Here is a 20,314-nt window from a genome sequence, read left to right as displayed (position 1 = left end):
AGAAAGAAAGAAAGAAAGAAAGAAAGAAAGAAAGAAAGAAAGAAAGAAAGAAAGAAAGAAAGAAAGAAAGAAAGAAAGAAAGAAAAAGAAAAGAAAGACTTTCCCAGGAACAGTCTTGCTTAAAAAAACAAGACATCTTGAGTCTTTTTTTTTCTAAGATCAAGAAGATCTGGTGGCAGCCCTAAATCATGGACCAGATACCTGCCCAGCCCATACTGTAGATCAGGTGTCTAAACAGCCTGAACAACTGTGACCCGGTACACAGCAACTTCTTTAGGCAAAAGACCTGGGTTAAATCCCATTGCCAACAGTTTACTAAAAAATGGACAACTGAGTATCTGAAGAGTAGCCAAAAGAGCCATTAAAAGGAACTGACAGGTATCTTCTTGGCCCAAAGAATAAAAACATAAAGTAAGCCAAAAAGAATATTTGAGATACGAGCAACTTAGAGAGAGAAGTGTTACACCAGACTGAAGACAAATGTACAAGCAAAAAACCTGAATATTCTGCTTATAATCAAAACACAGGGATTTATCAAAACCAGATACTCTTTTGGCTACTGAGATTAGTTTGAATGATTACACATCCCCTCTTCTTTGGGAGCAGAGAGCAACTCCTGAAATGTATGAATGGCATGAAATGTAATGTAAGAAGGACTTAATTAAGAGGTGAACGTCATTCCTTCCAGAGGAATCTGCATTATGGGAGTACATAAAGGATACTGCCACATATCATTATCTTATAGACTGTGGGAAAATTTCTGAAATATTAATTTTTCCTGAATCACACGAATGAATCAGCAAGTTGAGAGCATTGTTTTAAGATGCAGAAATGAAATTCTACATTTTCGTGCCTGTTTGATTATAATATCTTACCAGAAGCACCTGCCACAGCATCTGTTCTTTGACAATAAGAAATACCCAGGTTTGTTCTTTGTATTTTTCCTGTTAGTTTCAGCTGCTCTCTAAGCCATAAAACCCAAACTAAATCAGTTTTAAAAGATAAGCTTAAGGTTCTGAAAAAGAAGAGAAAGAACCAAGGAGATAGTTAAGGAAAGAGATACAAAGGACAAAGCAAGCAATCAAAAGCTGAATCCAAGAGGAAACGAGGGTCTGGGGAGTCTTTCATCTCTAGACAACCGATTCAATCTGTCACTGATACATCCCTGTTATGTTTTTGCTGGAAAGTGCCACCACCTGACAGATACCTGGTGGATGCTAAAATTCTGTTGTCTTATCTACCTCTCGGGAAAATGTGACCAATCTTCCCTTCTTGCTTCTACCACACAGTGGTCTTTTCCAGGGCCTCCCTCTTAGCAGATCTGAAATCTGGATTCAAGAAAAAATTTCTGCAGACATAATGCATAACCACCCTCATCATATAAGAAATGTGTTCTTCTCTCCAGAGAGCTGTTATATTCTATTAAAATCTTCTTACTCCCCTAAGAACAGCATCAAAAATGTCTGTCTCCTTGACAAAGGCAGACCAAGTGGGTTGCTTTTTACTTCTTTCTGACTCAAATTAATTTCCACTCCCTAAAATGAGGTACAGTTTATATGTTTATATATTGTGGAAAATAAGACCACAACACAGAATCAAAACTAGACCCGGCTAATTTATTAAAGCTACCATTCTAGATTCTTTAACACAGCACAAACTTATGGGCCTTCTCTTACAAATAGTTATAATCTATGACCCTCTTAGTTAAAAAATTATGACACTCAAGGAAAGTGGGAGGGAAGATTTTGTGATAACTGATGAAAGAGAAAATTTGTAACATTTAAGGAGAGTGATATAGTCAATGTCAGCAAACTTTTACTTCAAAGGCTCTTGTAGAAAAAGTTATACTTCTCCAGGAAAATATCAGGGCTCTATCGGTTTTCTTCCTCTAAGAGGTTATATTATGTGATGGTCTGGCCATTACGGTGGCTAATTTCTTCATCATCACTCACCAGCAGACACCAAATGCCATGAGAAATAAGTATAATCAGTGAAATACTCGAGAACCCATGTAAACTGCCAGGAACTAGATTTTAACTTCACATGTCTCCTTAGTGTCCTGTTGCACCTGCTACGTTTCCAGCCCTAGAAATTCCTCTGTCAGATCCAGTGACACTTCATGCCTGAACAAGACTTCACCCCTACTCCCACCCAATGCCACATTGCTACCAGAAATGAAAGCAACTGCTTTCACAGCCAAAGCCGACACGGAATCTAACAGGAAATGTCTAAGAATGCTTGCTCTGTCAGGTGGCGATAGTTAAGGCTCATTAGGGAGGCTCTGGCTCCAGATTCGCCATGGCAACCTCCAGAGACACATATCCAGTATGTTAGTGACATGCTGACATCACAGTTTGCTGCTTGGAAGAGAAGCAAGCAGAGGTAAGAGTCCCTGATCATCATGGTGAGGGTACAGTCATGTTGTGGATGGGGAGACACAGAGAGAGAGCTGCTTCTACACAATTTAAATCACTGTCCGAGATAAGAGCCGGGAATGCGTTACTGTTTTGCATTTTCTTTTTCAGAAGAAATGTGATTTGCTATAGCAGATAAAAGTCTATTGACATCTAAAAAACACGAATATATTATTTAGCTTCCAACCAATACTATCCTGACATTGTAATTATGCCACAAAATTGAGGCCTTTTTAATCTTAATTCTTTCTTTCACTGAGCACTGGAATAACAATGGGTTATGACTTCAGTGGGACAGTGCAGTGATGACTGAACGAGGCAATCAGGTTCCAGACTGTTGGATTCTACTTCAGTACCCCTGAAGACAGAATGGGCACGTGGGGGACAAAGCATAATGGGAATCAGTGATGCCTTGAAGGGTCTCCCTATCTGTCCTACTCTTTGAATTAAAAGGAAAGATATGGATAATAGAAAGGATGTCAGAGAAACAGCAGAGTTGGCAGGGAAGGATGGGATTATCATCATCAGGATCTTATGTGAAGATTTTCCTATTAAACTTGTTGACCTCCGAATCTTCCAGGTGTGCTTCTGGTTCTGGGAGAAGGAATGAGAAACCGCATAGCTGAATTGAGAAGGTCCCTGGGAAGGCTACAGTGCTGTCTTTAGGCCTACCTTGTGTCTTACCAATCTCTTTTTTTCATCATGATGAGAAGACATTGCAGGACACTAGGAGACATGAACTGGCTAAAATGTTTTCTTCCCTTTTAAATGCAATGCCCAGTCACATCTGGATATTATCTTCTATTGACTCCACTTCTCCCACCAGCTTCTTCCCTGTTTTTTTTTTTTTTTGCTCTCCTTATCTATTCCCACAGTCTTCAACTCTTTTTTTCCTCATTCTCTATTAAATCCAATCCAAAGAGAATTGTGCCCACCTCTTTGACCAAATCTGCTTTTATCACAGTCAAAAATGACCTCCAATGGCCCATCTGCAGGCATCACTAACATTTTATAGCCCTGACTCACCACCATCTTTGACACTGACTTCAATTGTCTGAGGGATATTGAGAGTCTCCAAGTTTTCTTCCTTCCTCACTAGATCATTCTTTTTTCATTTCCCTGCCTAGTTCCTCCTCTTCTTCCTCTCCCCAAAATCACCCCAAGGCTTTGACTCCCCTGACTACCCCAACTAGTCTCTTGCTTTTAAATACCATGTATTTACTGGCAACAACCATATTTAGCAGCTCAGACCTGTCCTCTGAACTTCAGACAAATAGTCTACTCAATATCTCTACCTGAATATCCAATAGATATGCTAAATTCAGCATGCCAAAAATGCAACTCCATTTTCACAGTGACAATGGAAGATAAAAATGTTTTCCTGGGCCTTGCTGCTGAGTATCTCAGGCTGCAAACATTGGCAGGACGTGGGGTTGGCAGAGGATAAGGAACTGAGGGGAACTCCACTACAGACCATGGAGGTGTTAGTAGTGACAGCTGACAATACTTTGTATGTGGCATTTAAAGTATTAAAGTAACTTTCCCAGTTACTTGCTGATTTCCACTGGTATAATACTGAATTTCCACTGCATAATACTGTGAAGTATTATGCCACATAATACTCCCCATTTTAGGAAAATGTCATCCCCTCTCTAACTCTAAGATCCATCTCCTCCTCAAGAATAGTGTGCAGTTCAGTCACCCATGGAAATATATTCCCCAAAGGTCTAAGTTATTCGGTCAAATATGGTCTTTTCTGAGATGTCCCTACTAGTATGTGGTGACTTATTCTTCCTTAATACATCTAATAAGTAAATATAGTGTTAAAAACAAGACAACAGTCCCAAAATGCAGTCACTTACGCTAAGCCCGCATCACCAAACTGAGACTTAATTACAGTTTCAGCTCTCTCAGAAATGGACTCTTAAACCAGTTCATTGACTAGAATCACCTGATCAGCATTAGTTGGGTAATTTTCCTGTACACCCTTGTCATCCCCTAAAGGAAAGTCACCTTGAAATAACCAATCCGATTTTTTGCCTAGTATTTTGCCTAGTTTTGGCCGTGGGTCTTCATCTTTGAGATGCGTACTAGCCTAAACAAAGGGAAAACATATAATTCAATAGGGTATGTCTGCATCTGAAACGCAGCACCTATAATATCTGTTGATAAAGAACCAATTAAAACAGTCATTTGACCTGTAACAATACATAGATCATCTCCATTTCTGGGATACAACAGTAATATGAAGAATTAAATGGACATGAGTTATTTTTACTGCTCATTCCATAAGTATTTATGAGGTGCCTACTTTATATTAGGTGCTATGTATGACACTGGGAATACAGAATAAATAAACATGATTTGTGACTTCAGAGCTCTCACGTTGGGCCCTGGGAGTAAAAATACACACAATGATACCACACATCCACCAATCTCACCCACCCCAGCTCGTCTTACAAATAACTTTTTTTCCAATGCTCTGAGTGCAGACAAATGAGTTTGCCAAAGTTACACTACAACAGGAATTAAAACTTGTTATCAAACAGTTTCTTCCCGACCACAGCTAAGTAATAGGAGTTAATAGTTCCTAAAGTGGAGTGGAAGCAAAAGCAAGATAAGAGGTGACTGATTATGGTAATAAAATAATTAAGTTCCATTAAGATCAATTACCAACATAGAAATTTTAGCAATTTTCCTTTTAGTCATTCACAGTGGTCCTTTCCCACTCTTACTGCCTTATGCCACAATATTTATTATCCAGAAAGAAAATTAACCCAATCAGCCCTTCTCCCTCATTTGATACACAGTGCTCATATTCTCAAAAGAATGAATCCTGCATTCATTCCATTCTTTGTGTTACATGTATGTTTCCTTTGCCTCTGACTTGCCCCAGCACAACAGTTTCAAAACCCAGTGTGAAAGCCACTTACCACAAAGCTCAAGTTTCTGGAAGCCAGCACTGGTATCTACTGCTTTATTCCTAATCTACTCTTATTGAACTTTCTTGTTTTTAAAAATCAGATGCTTAACATCCTTGAGTGACTGCAAGCTTTAACTTGGAAAAAGCTATATGTATAATGTTTACTTACTACTGATAGGTATACTTTTAAATTTACTCATTAGCTTTGAGAGGCAAACTTTATGTCTACTCATCAAATGGTAGTTATAATTCTGAATGCTGAGTGTGAGCCATTTAAACCAGATCCGTTTGAAGTAGGTCCAAGTCTAGACTCCTCCAGGTGCCTATTAGTAAAATAAATTCTGTGTATTCTCTGTTCTTCAGTTTCTTTACCTGAGTCATCCCTGATCAGTATCAGTGTTTTGGGGGGTAGGGGGCGGATAAATTAGAAACTTTCTTTTGTATTTGGCATGAAATCTACAATAAAATAGAAACTACTCTAAATTGACATTCTCTTCACAAATACCCCCACTTCTTTGTGGCAAAAAAGAAGCCATTTGTAGGTAGTGTAAAATGCTTATAATATTCACTTAGTCAACAAATATGTATTGAGCACTTATTATATGCTAGGCACTATTCCAGAGATTGGGATAGAACAGTGAACAAAACAAACACCCATGCCTTTATAAAGCTTATATTCTAACAGGGGAGAAATAATCCACAGATATGAGACATAATACAGGAACATGACAAATAAAATGCCCATTTGCACAAAAATGTAGGGGCTGATTATTTTATAATCAGGGAGCATGGTCAAAGTTATGTGACATGAGGGGCACCTGGGTGGCTTAGACAGTTAAGTGGCTGCCTTCAGCTCAGGTCATGATCTCAGGGTCCTGGGATTGAGCCCCAGTGTTGGGTTCCCTGCTCAGCGGGGAGTCTGCTTCTCCCTCTGCCTCTGCCCTTCCCCCCCCAACTCATGCATGCTCACTCTCGCTCTCTCTCAAATAAATAAATAAAATCTTAAAAAAAAAAAGTTATGTGACATGAGAAATCAGTTTTTTCATGTGTGATTAGAAAACATAATTCTCTCCTTCGTCTAGTATAGCGTGCTTGCCTCGGACATAAACAAGTGAAGACATTGGCCATAACTCACTACTGGGCAGACAACACAGGAACTGGGCACCCACGTGCATTCTCAGCCACAGTAGCTGAGCCCAGCTCTGACTGATGAGCAGAGGAGAGCTTCCATGAGCACCCAGACAAAAAGGAGGTCCTGGAATTTGTAAGACCCAGAAGGGATAAAAGATACGTGTTGAAGGGGTTATCTCTTCCTCTTGTAAGGAGACTGAAGTTCCCCAAAGGATGCCTGAGGTCACGTGCCTGAGGGACAGGAGTGGGTCCTTTGAAGTTAATGAAGAAAAAGAAAAGAAAAGGAGAGGTCAGGAGAGAGTATATGTGTGTGAGCACGCTCACCTTGAAGCACCAAATCCACAGGCCCTTCCCTTGGGTCCTTTAAGGGAAAAACAAAGTCACAACTTTGATATTTGTGAGATGTCTCCATTATAATCAGGTGTGTGTGTGATCAGGGAAAAACTAAGCATACAGGGAAGTCTTTAGGAAAAGGATGACAAATGCCCCCAAAACATACTGCTCAGCTTTCCAGTGGAGACAGTGTACACACAAAGACTCATAAGCAGAGTGTCCACACGTTCTCAGCAACAACAGAACGATCCCCTGATAAAAGGAAAAAAAAAATACAAAAAAACAACAAAAAACAATCTCCCATACATGAGATTGTGAGACTGAATTCTAGATTATCCCTACATACACACACAGACACATACAAGCAAGGAGTGTTCTTGAAGACAGGAGGACTTTGTCTTACCAGCTTAAGTATATACAAATAGCAAATAATATTACATACAATGCACAAAATTTCTTTTGGGGACAGGTGCGCTAGCATTGCAGAGTATAATCAGGCAAGTCAAGTTCCCAGCAGCTTCTATATGGTTCCACACCAAGTAATTAGGTCAAAATAGAGTCTAAGCCCTATGTGATCAATTAACTCTACAAAAATACACAGTAAACCTTAGTACAAATTTGAGCCACATAATCAAATGATATAAAAATCTGTATTTATGTTCTGCCTACTAATAGTTTACATATGGATTTTCCATATAAAATATATTATATTACTGAAAACAGCCCAGAATACACAGCACACTTTTGATTAATATTTCTGGGGACTTATGGACTAGGGGAGAGCCCACAGGAAAGAAAACTATCAGCAGTTACAGCATTGACTTTTTGGTTAGTATATTATGTATTTTCTTTCCTTTGCTTAGAACTTGAGCCATGTGTTTATGATTTATGAATTTATGATTCATAAATCATAAACATAATTTATGAATATTTTATTTATTAAATTCTAACTTTATAGAGGTAAAAATATAGATAAGTCATTAGGTTATTTTAAAGCAATTTTTTATTGTTTTCATGTTTGAGTAATTAATTAGTTTAGTTAATGTAGTGAATGTTTATTTTGTTCATGTCCATTTACTGAGCACATTATAATTAATTATCGAGCTATCAAAACCCTTGCATGGTTTAAAAAAACTAAAACAATGATTCAAAATATGTTTCACTTCAAATTATCAATTAGCTCTGTTAAGTTATTTTAACCACAACCAAAACAAACACATTCTAAAAGCAGGGCAATTTAAATACAGAGTTGGTAATATTTCAGGTTATCATTATAAATTCTCCTAACTTTACCTACTGGTAAATATGCTCTCAAAGACAGAGCTTTTGAAGAGTAAATAAAACATCGGGTTTAATACCACCTTCGGACTAGACATCTTGAGGATCCTAACTTCTTTGGAGTGCAAATAGCTAGGCTTCAAAGAGAATGAGAAAGCTGAGCACACCTGCCAGGGACGTCAGATATTGCCAAAGCCCACAGCCAACAAGAGACATGCTGGGACCGCGGTCTTTCTTACCTGCTTCTATGGTTACTAAAGAAAAAAAGACAAGTTTATCTTCCAGACACCTATCACGGAGCCGAATCACGCTCCAAAATACTCAGGGAGGAGCTACTTCTCCCTGGTATAAGAATAGGCATTTCCATGAGCCTGCTGGAGAAGACAGTGTGACAGTCTGTAACTTCACTTCATTGTTTTTGCTGCAGTTTACAGAAAATCAGAAAACTAACCCATCTGTATTCCCTGGAGCCAATGTTTTTCTTAAGAAATTTTTTTTTTTTTTTATTCATTTGAGACAGAGAGATACAGAGTGAGAGAGACAGAGCAGGAGTAGTGGGGAGAGGCAGAGGAATAGGAAGAAACAGACTCCCTGCTGAGCAGGGAGCCCGATGCGGGGCTTGATTCCAGGACCTAGAGATCATGACCCGAGCCGAAGGCAGACGCTTAACCATCTGAGCCACCCAGGCGCCCCATGGAGCCAATGTTTTTCTAAAGTGATTCTGAAGAGAGTTCCTAGTGAATCTAATAAATATCTTCATACAGATGAAACAGCAAATGGGACCTGAATTTTGCTTACTACAAATAAAAAATCTATCATAAACATTACTGGGTTTAGATACAATAAAGGTGTGCCAAATTGAACAGATACCTGTAATCTTCGTATATCTGATCTACCATATACATTTTAAAGAACATTATCCTAGATGAACAGGGATCTGGATTACCAAATAAAATAAACTGACTAAAGATTTTTCTAACTCTAAATATGCAAGTATTATGCCACAGTGTTGACCAATTACCTAGATGATGTGATTTTGTTTTCATTTTCCCTGCATGATATACACTGGGTCCACCTTTGGCTTGTTCAGATCTCAAAGTCACTCCTCAAGAGGTTGACTGTGACCGTCCTATCTAAAGCAGTATCACCCTGCTGTATTTTTTCACCCTGCTTTATTTTTATGACTTGTACATCATACTGACATTATAATATATATTTATTAGTTTATTGCCATATTCTCCAGCAGAATGCAAAGCTCTTCAAAGAGGAGGGTTTTCATTACTAAATTCACTGTCATATCACCATTGATGGAAGAATGGATAAAGAAAATGTGATACATACATATATATTATTATATTATATTATATTATGTCATATTATATTATATATGTAATTCAGCCATAAAAAAGAAGGAAACCCTGACATTTGTGACAACATGGATGAAACTTGAAGGCATTATGCTAAGTGAACTAAGTCAGACAGAGAAAGATAGAGTATGATCTCACTGTGTGTGGAATCTAAAAAATTGAACTCATAGAAATAGAAAGTAGACTAGTGGTTACCAGCGGTGTGTGTGGGCCAGGGAAGGGAGTGGGGAGGAGTAATGGGTGAAGGTGGTTAAAGGGTAGAGAATTCCAGTTATTAGATGAATTTAAGTTCTAAGGATGTACAGCATGGTAACTCTAGTTAACAATATCGTGTTGTATGTTTGAATATTGCTAAGACAGTAAATCCTAAAAGTCCTCACCACAAAACAAAACAAAAGATAACTATGTGAGATGATGGATGTGTTAACTAACCCTATTAGGGCAATCATTTTGCAATATGACACATACATATCAGCACAACATATATCAAATCATCACTCTGAACCCCTTAAACTTATACAGTTTTGTATGTTGATTGTACCTCAATAAAGTTGGGAGATTCAAAAAAAAACACATCTTGAAAAAAAATTAAATGGAAACACTATGTGCAGAAAAAATGGCTGAGATTTTCCAAATTTTCACCATTCAGGTGAAAAACATTAACCCACAAATTCAAAAAGTGCTATAAATCCCAAGCAGGGAAAAAAAAAAAAAAAGCTATTCCTTGTCACATCACAGTAAAACTGCTGAAAAAAAAACCTTAGAAGTAGCCGTACTACTTCCAATAGGAAGTACTACTTCCCAAAGAACAACAATACAACTGAGAGCCACATTCTCCACGGAAATGTTGAAAGACAGAAGACAGTGAAGTCTATCTTAAAATGCTGAAAGACAGTAACTGTCAATCTACAATATTATACTTAGTGAAAATCCCCTTCAAAAATCAGGATTAAATAAATACTTTTCCAGCAAACAAAAGCTTTGAGAAATTCATCACCGGCACACCTGAATTAAAAAGAAACACTGAAGGAAATTCTTCAGGCAGAAGGAAAATGATCCCAGAAGCCAAGAAATGAAGAGATGAATGAAGAACATCAAGAAAAGTAAGATGTGAAATTAATATAAAAAGAAATGAATTTTAACTATGCAAAACAATGATCGTAGTGCTTTTTGCAAGGTTTTACATATATGTAAAATACTTGCACGTGACAATAATTCAAAAGACAAGAGGACGTGAAACCACATTAAAGTCTTCAAATATACAAACATAATCAGGTAAGTGGTAAAAGTAAATGGACAGCCCAGTGTCACCAGACACTAGAGGGAGGCTTCTAATGTAAAAGACAGAGACCAAAATAATAAACAAACAGAAACTGTCTGAGAAGAAACAGATAAGGAAGGGAAGAGAAGAAAAAACTAAATGCACTCAGAAAGAAAAAGGTTAATTCATATACGTAGAAAAGTAAGAAAAGACACTATATCCATGAAACAAGAAAAGAAAGCAAAGAAAAAGAACATTCAGGAAACAAAATATAAAGCATTTCTTGGAAATTAAAATGATAATAGCAGAAATTAAAATTTCAATGAAAGGATTTGAGGATAAAAATAAATAAATCTCTGAAAAGGTAGAATATAAGGAAAAACATGAAATACAGGAGAGAAAAGATCAATTCAGGCAATCCAACATCCAAATAATAAGAGTTTTAGAAAAAAAAGAAGAATAGATAAAACAGAAGGAAGGAAATTTTTTAATTTAAAGAAAATTTCCCCAAATTGAAAGGCAAGAGTTCCCAGATTAAAAGTAGTAAACAAAGGAATGAAAGAAAAATTATAAGGAACATCATTTAAAAATTTCAGGACAAAGGAAAGGACAAAGAAAAGATTCAATAATTTCCAGGGAGAATATAAAAAAAAAAAAAGTCCAGATTCAAAGGATCAAGGATCACCATGGTATCAGATTTCTCTATAGCAACACTGGAAGCTCAAAACTCAGGGGCAGTAATGTCAAATACTCGGCAGAAATACGACTTTCATCTTAGACATCTCTACCCGACCGAACAAGAAATTGTGTGAGGACAAAACAAAATCATGATCTACATGTAAGTTCCCAAAAATTTTACTTCCCATGCCCCCTTTCAGATCAACTACTAAATAATGTTCTAAACCAAATTACGGGAGAAAACCAAGAAAGACATGGGGTCTAGGGAACAGGGAATCATTTATAGAAGCCAAGCAAAGAGACCCTCTCCTAGGGTGTGAAGAGGAGTCGCAGGGTGGCAGTTACGCACTGGGTCCAGCAAGCAACCGGTCCAGACCCAAACAGAAAGGAGGGCCCCCAGAAGGACGTGCTTCCAGCTCTCCCCCTCCCAGAACAAAAGGACCTAAACTGATTACCTAATATTTTCATAGGGACTGGGTATATTGCAGAGGAGATTTACACTTCTGGCAGACAGCTGAGAATGAGTTAGTGATCATTTTTGCTTAAGTACAGAGAAACCTAAGGTAAAAGAAGGAAAGAAGGAGAGAGACAGAGAAAGCCAATTATTAACTCTGGGAAAACCTAAACTTATAAAAGATAGGAAATGTAACTATACCTTGGCATACATCACACCTCTGAGTAATATTTATATAGTTACACCAATTTATATAATTACACCAATAGTGTAATTGGTGAATATTGACGCAATCAAAAATGATAAAGCAACACACTAAGAGAAGATGAAGAGTGGGCGTGTATCCTGAGGTTGCAGGATGTGGTTTCTTATTAAGAGCACTAAGTTTTTACCTTCCATAGTAAGAAGTCAATAAATAAGACCTAAAGCTGAAAAAAAAATCAAGAAATGATGTTGCAAGCAAGTTATTAGAAATATGGCAGTAAACAGCAGAAGAAATAGCTTAAAGTTGAAAGAAGTTGCCTCCAGAGATTAAGAATTAAAGAGGAAAGGAGTGGAGCCGGAGATTGCTGTTTTTTATTATGAGCTTTGTAAAAGATTTGGCTTTTTCAATACTGTACATGTACAGTCAGTTATTTAATGTACATGTAGAATTTTGATAAAATAATATTAAATTTTAAAAGAGGGAAGGTGACATACATCTTTGTGAGTCACAAAATAAAACTAGAGTGAGTCATTGGTATGGCATTAAACTCAAAATGCTTGGATTTTAAAGCTAAAACCTTGCTTTTCTATTCATTCTTGCTTTTCTCATTCTTCTCAGGAGATTGATTAATTCACAGTAAAAACAAACAAACAAACAAAAAAAATACTCTGTGAACTACTAATTACTAGCAATTAATGTCCCTCTTCCTTACATCCAGTTGCAAATCACTGTTGCCTAAGAACTAGGGACTGCCAAGCTCATTCTAAGGAGTTGTACAGCTCATAATGTACCTTGTAAAAGTCAAGGTGAAAATCTACATTTCTTTTTCTAGTTCCCTTGTGTGACTAAACAAAAGGCATAAATAGCAATGTGACTCCCTGCAAAACTGATTGTGTACCAGGTGCAAGGACAGATCGCACTTCATGTTAGTGAATACACCAAGGATTTCATTGCTAAAGGACTTCACTCTGCTGAGAAGAATTACTGCCACCAGAGGACCTTTATTAGCAGAAGCAACTATGAGTGAATGAAAATGCAACATAAACCAACATAGGCATTTCCAAAAAAGCACTAGAAAATCGATACCTCTTTGGATTTATCCAAAGAACAGCTGGATTTATCCAAAGAACAGCCCCTCCTCCCCTCTTTCAGATCCAGCAGCAGTGGCGTGCTGGTTTATCACGCCAGTTTTCCAGATAGATGCTAACAAAGAAGTCTCTCCCTTGTTGCTTTCTTCTGCCTAAAAACATTTTCAAGCTAATATTGATATCAGGTTAGCATGGCACTGCAGCCATGATTCTCATCTATGATTTGGGGGAAATTAAAGTATAACAATGGAATTCTATTGGGCATTCTCTACCTTCCCTCATTACTTACTTGTGTAAATATGGATTCTTGCCTGACGACCATAAATGGTGAAATTTACAACGGGGATTTCTTTGTCCCACTGGTCAAGTGAGCCCACCAAATACTAGATGCTCCAACTCCAGTTCCTGAGTTCAGCCATATCTAGTTCACCTACTCCCAACTGCCAAGAAGAGAATTTTGGTCCCATTTTGAAACACATCTCCCACAGAAGGAATAAAAATTTCTATAGAACAAGCAGTTAGGCATGATGTGTTATGGAAAGAAACCAATGTAATCTGGGTTTTAAGAAATTCTGGCTGTGGAATGTCTCTGAAAATGATTATGCAGTTACAGGATCCAGTTAGCCATTTCTGAAAACTTGATTTCCATTGTGCCGGCTACTTTGGCATGCTTTCTAATTCTCAGATGGTTTCCATTCATTCAACTCAAAAACATAAGTGCTAATTGCCTTGCTCTGGACTCTCTTAGTAGGTGTAAACTTTCCATCTAAGGCATAAGGGTCTAGTCCCATGATTCTTGTTAATGTTAATAAATAAAACTCTATAGTAAAATGTTGGCCAGGGTAAAATAACTCTCCAAACATATGGACTCAAGATGATCATTCACACACAAGCAACAAAGAACTGAATCCAAGAACCTTAATGTTTAGTTTTCCTCCTACCTCAGACTGGTTTTCTACCTCATATATCTGCAAATAGGAGAAAAGAATTTATTCCTTGATATCTGTGTTGCACTATTCCTGTATAGAGAGATATTCTCAAAGTGAGGATTTTTCACCCATCACCACCTGTTCCAAGGGAGACATTTACTAGGCATGATGCACGGGGACAGACAGGACCTATACATGAAAACAATTAATTATCAATGCCAAGTAGAGGTTCCTAAATGACAAATGCATGACATAAATGAAATAGTGCCATAGGAATTAGGGAAGGAGGGGTATACTGGGCGGGGGAAATAGATCAGGAGAAAGTGACAATGAACTGAGCTTTTAAGAAAATTTGAGAATGAACTAAATGGAGAGGCAGCATAGTATAATTTTTAAGAGTATGAACTCTGGAACAAACTGCCTGGCTTTAAACCCCAGCTGTGCCACTTAGTTAGCTGTGTGGCCTTAAACAGTTTGCTTAATATTGCTGAGCTTTAATTTCTGTACTTGTAAAAGTGGAATTAAATAGCATCTGCCATATCAAGAGATGTTGAGATTAAATTTAGTTAAAACATGTAAAGGACTTAGAACAATGCCTGATATAAAGCAAGTCCATAAATACAGTTACTGCTATTATTATTATTATATTTACTATTATTACTATTATTATTATCATATGGGAGAAGAGTGGAAAAGACATTCCTGGCAAGGAAAATATGCCAACAACTTTTAAAAATTAATAAATTATTTATCATATTTAATCACATGGTTATGCTGATATGAAAAGCTCATGCTAGCACCAACATCAGCAACTTTTTCCATTTGTCCCTGATACAAATGAACCAGCAATTTGAAAACGTAAGTATTTAAGTGGTGAGATTTCACTTCATTTATGAACTGCCCATAGCTGCTTTGGAAACCTTTATTTGCCCAAAACATAAAAAGTGGAAGCGTATGTCATTAATTTAAAAAGAGACTTCACATATTTGTTTCATGACTTCAGCTCAGTCAGACATGAAGCCCCAGGTGCATTGGATGCAGGCATTAGAACAACATCAAAAAAAAAAAAAAAAAGAAGAAAATGAGGTGCTAAACAGTCCACATGATTTAGAACTCATTCCACCAGTCACTATGAATGCAAATGTCTCATTTACATAAAGCCCACTCATATTGATGTTAATTGGGAGCAAAGGAGAAGCTATCACCTCCTAGCCAGCATCAGATACAGGAAATCAGAATTCAAATTATTTCCACTGGAAATGGTAATAGGATCTTTCAAATTGTTATGTTGATCAGCTTTTAATATTTGGGTATTAATTCAAGAAATACCTACTGAGTAAAGAGCATTTACTGAGTGCTTACCATGACCCAGGCATTGTCCTAAATGTCTTTATGCATTTTTCATATAAATTTTTATAACAATCCTAATTAAAAGGTTCCATTATTATCCCCTCTTTTACTGATAAAGAATTGAAGTTAAAAAAGAATGGGGGTCTTGCCTAGTATCCCAAAGCGTGTCTATCTGATTTTAAAGCCCATACCACCTGCTCAATATTAATTAATTTGTTTAACTCCAATGGCACCCATCTCCATGTGCTCATTCCCACTCCCATTCCTAGAAACAAAGCATACAGAGGGTGGCTCCTTTTCTTCTAAAGCAGAAAGGAGAAATATGGAAGGAATAAGAATGGTAGTAGCAACAATACCATTGAATTGTCCACCTGAACACACAGGAGAAAACCCAATACTTACGTTGTCATTATATGCCATTCTGTTTTAATCAGCCAAGGGTAGCCATAATCTAAATCTAACTGAGGAACTACACTGCCACAGACACCAGGTACAAGATGGGCTGCCTAAGTGGTTGTTTTTAGCAACTACTGAGAACAACTTAAAAGGTTTAATGCAAGGAAATAAGATTAATACATTTATAGCCAGATGCATCTGATAATTTCTCATGGTACCAGAGTTCTTAAAATGTTTTATTTCAGGCAATCTGTAGGAGTAAGACGTAGAAGCCAAGTGAGTCAGCACAGAAACTTGCTGTTGATTCTTTGATTTTGAGAGCAATATTTGTTTTCATTTTGAGAAAACTGTTTTGGGATCTTGCACCAGCTTATATGCCATTCTGTTGGCAGATGCTTCTCCCTATGGTTTCCCCCACACAACTATGGGTCTCAGCTCCACCAAAGACTCCCACACCCTACCTCCCTGGGTTTTCATACCCACACTGCTATGCAGGTTCCCACAGAGGGATTCTTTTTATAATGCATCTCTTAATTCCAAGCACCACCCACACTACAAGATTCAGGGGAAACTCACTTCACAAACAAGTTGGGGGTAATTAAAATCAAGTCCAACATAAGGCAACAACTTTAAAACCTTTAAATATGGTTATTTCCAGAGTTCGTGGGAAACGTTAAAAAAAAAAAAACATAAAACAAAGTTAAGCTCTTTTCAAATGAATCCCACAGATGCACATCCACATTACTGTCTTCTATACACACCCTTTTAGAAGAAACCTACTGCGTGACCACAAAAGTTTCTTTTCCTGTAGGATCAAGCCATAAGACACCAGCAGCAATGGAGTCCCAAACCTACGTTTAGCCACCAGTAACCACCATGGTGGATGGTGAGGTGGGGTGAAGAAGTTTCAGTACTCCAGGTTAGTCTCCACCCACCCTAGGCCCAGGTAGCCCTCTCACTCTTCCCGGTTCCTCAGGAGAGAGGCATTATATTAACACACACAGAGAAATTTTCAGCAAATGTTACCAGAGAATTTTCAGAAAGTCACAACCTCAATCCATCTTAAGGAAAATAAATGTTTCCTTAAATACAATATACGTTGACTTTCTTCTCAGTGTGTGGTTTCCCACAGACCCATTCTCATGCCCAGAGGCCAAGTTCAGGAAAAGCAGAGTCTTTCCATACCACTAAGGCAGGTGCCCCTATTTACTATCTTCTGACCATACCCACAGTGTAGCTAGCACTTCAGAGAGATCCCTTTCCTTTCCCTCAAGCTTGATCAAATTCTTGGACATGGCATCTGTCATACTCATCACTGTAAATGGAAGGATCAAATGAGGACTCACCATTGCCTGGTTTATAGCAACTGTTCTGTAGTCAAGAGCAATGTTCTATCACTTCCATTTGGGGGGGGGGGTATTTAATACAAATAGAAATTAAATAAAATCTCCTTGTATACTTTCATTCTAAAATTGCAGCATTTGAAGAAAAAGCCCATGCATTGGTTCTGTGAGTTTTATAAAATATTTCATGCTGGTTGGTTCTGTTGTTCCAAGTAACACCTACTTACTGCAATAATTGTGTGTGTTTATTAGACAGGGCTGTAATACTTATATGCTTTCCATGGTGGGTATTTCATAAGTTGCTCCATATCAGAATAGCCTAAGTCTTAAGAATACCATAAAATTTTTTTCTTTATAGTTCAGAGTCCCTCATCTGCTCCCTCCCTTCTCCTTTTTTGACTTCCTTTATTCCCTCCTTCCATCACTTCCTTCTTTCAGCTACCAGGTTTTCACCCAGAATATTTGAGAATTAAGGTCTGAAAGCAAATCTGAAACATCTAAATTACAAGAAACTAAAATTGTGTACTTGTGCTTTTCCCAGGTCCTTAAAGTCAATGGATATACAGCAATATGCAAAGCACAGAGCTTGCTATTGCTTTTAGAGCTCTAACATTTTTAGAAACTCATGGATAGGAAGAATAATGAAAGCCTGGCAGAGAAATTAAGAAGTAGTTTCATTATTCATTTGTTCTTAACAGAATTATAGAGGGAATAATTTGGAAGATATAGATTTGACACCACCATCCCAGTCATAAACTGACAGGGCAAAAATTATTTACCTAAACCAAGAGTCAGGAAACTAAGGGCCATGGACCAAAAACCCAAGACACTGCCTATTTGTGTTAATAAAGTATTATTGGTAAATGCGTTGCCACACCCATGCATTTACGTATTGCTCATGGCTGTTTTTGTGCTGCAATGGCCAAGTTGAATAACTGTGACAGAGACTATGAGGTCCATAAGGCCTGAAATATTTATTATCTGGCTTTTTACACAAAAACGAATGTAATATTCAGAAATCTTATGTCTCATACATTAATTAATATGAACAGAAACAAGATCTCTAAAAGTATATTCATCATCAATTTGTATCTTATATTGTCCTTGCATTTGAAGTCACCACTACTGCGGTGATTGTTAGAACATGTTGCATCTATGTCCTATGGTGCTTATCGGTAGTAAAATGAGTGATGCTCACAGTCTTTTTCACAAGCAGAACATGTAGAAATTGACACTTGGCTTAGTCACTGCCAAACCTACCAGCAAACTTCTTGGAAACTTCCCTTACCGCTGTTTCTGATTGCTATAAGCCATGATGTTCCAATGATCTGAAGGCATTAATGCTGTAGTTGAGTACAGAATGAAATTTCATTGGTTCAAATTCTGATTCTACAATTAATAGCTGTGCAAAAAAATAAATAAATAAATAAATAAATAAATAAATAAATAATTTTTAAAAAACCAATTAATAGCTGTGCTTTGGTTTCCTTGCCTATAAAAAAGGGATAGTAACAGTATCTACCTTGCAGTGTAAGACATCTAGAACAGTGTTGGGCAATATGTGCTTACTTAGCACTCCATAAGTACTAGCCATAATTTTATTATTTGCAGGTATGCTTCACTGTCGTGAAATATGTGTTGTGTACTCCAGAATAACAGTTACTTCACTTTACCTTGTAATTCTGAAATTGACTGTGTGTTCCACATAATAGTTTCATGTTAAACATGGTTACATCTTAGGATTAACCCATTAGTCAATCAGTAAGTATACGTACGGCATCTGCCCCATGCAGAGCAAGACATTAAAAACTGCAGGGATACAAAGTAAGCATGAGAGCTCTATCCCTCGGTGGTGGCAGAGGACAATGCAGATGTGGCCAAGTTTAAGGTTCAAGATCCTTACGGCAAAAAGGAGGAGCTGCTTAAACAGTTGGAAGACCTGAAGGTGGAGCTGTCCCAGCTGCACATCACCAAAGTGACAGGTGGAACGGCTTCCAAACTGTCCAAGATCCCAGCTGTTTGCAAACCCATCGCTCGTGTTCTCACTGTCATCAGCCAGACTCAGAAAGAGAACCTCAGGAAATTCTACAAGGGTAAGAAGGATAAGCCCCGGGATCTGCAGCCCAAGAAGACACACGCCCTTTGCCACCGGCTGAACAAGTGGGAGGAGAACCTGAAGACCAAGAAGCAGCAGTGGAAGGAGCAGCTATATTCACTGCAGAAGTATGCAAGGCCTGAGCACCAGGATTATAAAACATACACAAACTGAAGGAAAAAAAAAAAGTAAGCATAAGATAGAATCCAGTCCCTAGTAGAACTACTAGCATTGGCACCTGAAGAAGTGGTTCTATCTGCCCATAGCACAAGCAAACCAAAAACAAAACAAAATAAAACAACACCAACAACAAAAACCACTGATTATCCTCTGACATTCTTCCAGGCAAAAGGGAATGGGGAAGTCAGAACACCTTTAATATGGAATGAGGCATGGAAATCCCATTGTAATTAGTCTGTGCCACTCAATTTAGTATTTGTAAAAATTCAAAGGGAAGAGAAGGCTCAATGAAGCCTGCAGTGGTCATGTGAGGAAGGCTTCATGGATGAGGAGAAATATGAATTTATGTATATAAACAGAGAGGGGAGGTCTTGTAAAGCAAAGGATCACAAAGGCAGTCTGCTCATGACATGGGCAGGGAGCCAGTGGTTATGGGGTGAAGCTGTTCACAGGGGCCACATGTGAGATGTGGACTTAGCCTCAAATCTAATGGCACAAATAATACAAGAATGTGAATAAAGGATATAGAGGGACTGTGTGGCCTTTTTATGGAAATTGCCAGCCTCTCGAGTTTTCAAAGGGAGGCACTGGTTTGATGGTATCTGCTGCATTTAAAACTTGTTCAGCTCATGGTTAGTTGTCAAGTGCAACCCTGAATGTGGGGGCAGGAAAGGATGGTGGGGCAGGTCAACTTAACTTTGAATGGGACAATGAAATGGAATGTTAGAATCTCAACTATTTGTCAGATGGTTCGGAAGAGGATCACTTAGAGTCAATGAAGAAACTAAGAAGCCATGATTGAGGTGTCAAGTAGGAAGAATTTAACATGGAGATAGGAAAGACCTTCAGAGTGATAAATGAGAAGGTTAGTAACAGACTAGTCACAGCA

At 37.8% G+C, this 20,314-nt stretch overlaps 1 pseudogene; it reads left to right on the top strand.

The window, feature by feature from the left end:
* LOC112810679 (large ribosomal subunit protein uL29 pseudogene) overlaps window positions 1–19,419 on the top strand; it is a 38,481-nt pseudogene extending 19,062 nt beyond the window's left edge.
* The last annotated feature ends 895 nt before the right edge of the window (window positions 19,420–20,314 follow it).

This window comes from Callorhinus ursinus, unplaced genomic scaffold (genome assembly GCF_003265705.2).
Source record: "Callorhinus ursinus isolate GAN/ISIS: 27379988/994484 unplaced genomic scaffold, GSC_fseal_2.0 scaffold2, whole genome shotgun sequence".
Classification (NCBI taxonomy): domain Eukaryota; kingdom Metazoa; phylum Chordata; class Mammalia; order Carnivora; family Otariidae; genus Callorhinus; species Callorhinus ursinus.
Note: the sequence above shows the minus strand (reverse complement) of the source record. Positions and strands in the feature narration are given on the sequence as shown.